We start from the raw sequence: 3,389 nt of genomic DNA, 5'->3' as shown, positions 1-3,389 counted from the left end.
TTACATTATATAGTTTTCTTTCAGACCATCTTGATCGTACACTTGTTAATCATCCAAGCCTGCACTCGAGTACATGTCCCATCAGACATCTTCTTTAGCTTTTTGTGAATGGTGATGTTGAGACTGCATTGTTCAGGGTTTTTCCACATAAACGCGGCCAGAAAAGTTGCTGCAGTGCATTTAATGTGGTGGTAGTAGCTTTTCTTTTAGATATTTTTGTATTCTTATCACCTTTGTACGTGCCTGAAGTTCATCCTTATCATTGGAACTTCTTGGAAGGTCACCCAAACCGCCCAAGTACCTGCTTGACTGATATTCATCGTATTCGAGAATGATATACTCCTCAGACTATATTCCTCAATCCTTTCCTTACGTGATTCTCAACTTTAGCTGTCTCCAATCATTTACTCCTCTTCGGACATGTCCACATCCTCGAATAAGGCCCAATATACAAATTTGGACTCTTATCCTCACACATATTATTTAAATCCACATATTTATAACAACANTTTAGGCTTCTCCCAATCATTTACTCCTCTTCGGACATGTCCACATCCTCGAATAAGGCCCAATATACAAATTTGGACTCTTATCCTCACACATATTATTTAAAATCCACATATTTTATAACAACCTTTTTGGCACTAACCAAAATGCCAATACCAGTTGAAACATCCAAAAAAAATCATCGGTACAATTGATACACTCAAATATTTTATCTGATACATTTAGAGAAGTATCAATATCGGTTTAATGGCCAATATTGTACATATATTGCTGAATTGGTACCAGTGTGGTATTGACTACTTAAATTTTTAACACATCATCCAGTTTTTAAATCCAACCCCCCCCCCCCTCCCCCGAAAAAAGAAAAAAGTATTGTTAGAATAATAATTTTAGCCTTTTTTGTCTCTTGTCTTATGAGGGCTTTTTTTTTTTTTTTTCCTCCTGAGAAGGATTGTCTTATGAGTTCTGGTTGTCAAGTTCATATAGTGAATTTTTAATAAAAGCAATTTTCTCTTGTATCTATTAACTTTGAATCACTAATGGCTTTGAGGACTTTTATTTATTTATTTTAGAAGAGCATTGAAAACTTGATTAGGTTCAATGGAATTCGTTTTACTTGTTAATGTCTTAAGAGTAACAACTTTCATTCATGGAAGTCCAATATATGGAATTATATACATATTTTTAATTATTATTTGAGATTAAGCTTTTTGTTGTTAATGTTTGATTGAGACTCAAAACGTTAAAGCGAAGAAGTTAAATAGAACTTATGAAAGAAAAAAAAAAGGAGAAGTTAAAAAGAAGATAATGTTATAAATGATGAAAGGAAAAGAGACATTTTTAATATACATACATAATAAAATAATAATTTTCTTTTTTTCTTTTTCTTTTTTGTTATTGTTGTTGTATACATCTATAGGCAACTTTTATGCATATATTAAAATTTAGAAAAATGATAAAGTTTTATTGGAAAAAAATTATATCACATAAATTTCACTTAACTCAACTGATCAAGTTTATTTTCATCAAATAAGAAATCAGTCATAGGTTGAAAAATCTAAAAAACTTAAAAATTACATCGTGTGAGTATATACACACATGTGTGTAAATGTGTAAATAGTATCATGTATGTATTTGTTTGAAGGGTGAGGTTTGGTTCTAGTGCCCAGTTACACTAGACCTATTGAGATAATGATATTTGTCCATTTTTAAACATATATCACCATCTCAATAAGTTTAATGCATTGAATGCACTGGACCTAAGCCTCACATTATTTAATTTTTTTTTATTAATTTTTTTCTTAGAGAGAATTCCTTTTGATTGATGTATCAATTGACTTTGTCAGTTGATCACGTTAAACCATACAATGTCCTAAATTATGGGTTTTTTTTTGGGTAACTTAAATTTCATGGGTTTCATATCCTGTAACTATTGTCAAAATTATTATTTCATATGAATCTTCCAATTTGAAATAATTGATGGACTACACATTAAACTTTGGTTTGAGATTGTGTCCAATATATTAATACACTAAACACATTAAAATAAAGACACATGTTCAAAATGGAGTATATTAATACATTAAATACGTTAAAATATGCACATATATATATATATATATATAATTTTAGATATATATTTATATTTTATCATATCTATTACACCAATACACTGCCAAAATGACTTAATCATATATATATATATATATATATATTCTTAAAGAGTTTTTAATGAGGTAGTCAATACATTGGAGGATATTTTAGTTTGGTCAAGAGAGCGAAATATTTTGATATCAATTAATGTTGTACTTATATGTTTATAAACATGTTGTAGGGTCACGATTTGTAACCCAAGCCTAAAAGATATGGGATATGAGCCCAATACAATAAATTTGTAGAGAGTGGGTGAAAGAGCTGGGCTATTTGCGAATTGGACAGCAGCCAGTAAGAATTTAAAAGATGAACAAGCACGAAAACACACTTAAAACTCGATGAAATTAGTGTCCGAGGAGATGAATTATGAATTGAACCAATGTTCTTGAAAGCTAATACAGTCCTTAGTGCTACAGTAATTCTTTTTCTCTCCCTTTTCACTATATTTTCTCCTCTCCTCTTATAGGAGGTCTTTTACGTTATATAGTTCTCTTTCAGACCATCTTGATCATACACTTGTTAATCATCTAAGCCTTTACTCGAGTATATGTCCCATCAGACATCTTCTTTGGCTTTTTGTGAATGGTGATAGCTGAGACTGCACTGTTCAGGGGTTTTCTTCACATAAATGCGGCCAGAAAAGTTGTTGTAGTGCATTTAATGCAGTAGTAGTAGCTTTTCTTTTAGATATTTCTGTATTCTTATCACCTTTGTACGTGCCTGAAGTTCATCCTTATCATTGGAACTTCTTGGAAGGTCACCTAAACCGCCCAAGTACCTGCTTGACTGATATTCATCATATCCGAGAATGATATACTTCTCGAACTATATTCCTCCATCCTTTCCTTACGTGATTCTCAACTTTAGGCCTGTCCCAATCATTTACTCCTCCTCGGACATGTCCACTTCTTCAAATAAGGCCCAAGGTCCAATATACAAATTTGGACTCTTATCCTTACACATATTAGTTAAAATCCACATGTTTTATAACAACTTTTTTGGCACTAACCAAAATGCCAATACTAGTTGAAACATCCAAAAAAAATCATCGGTACAATTGATACACTCAAATATTTTATCTGATACATTTAGAGAAGTATCAATATCGGTTTAATGGCCAATATTGTACATATATTGTTGAATTGGTACCAGTGTGGTATTGACTACTTAAATTTTTAACACATCATCCAATTTTTAAATCCAAACCCCCCTTCCCCTCCCCCCCCCCT

The sequence above is a fragment of the Quercus suber genome, unplaced genomic scaffold (genome assembly GCF_002906115.3).
Source record: "Quercus suber isolate HL8 unplaced genomic scaffold, Cork oak 2.0 scaffold_479, whole genome shotgun sequence".
Classification (NCBI taxonomy): domain Eukaryota; kingdom Viridiplantae; phylum Streptophyta; class Magnoliopsida; order Fagales; family Fagaceae; genus Quercus; species Quercus suber.
This window is presented reverse-complemented; position numbering follows the sequence as displayed.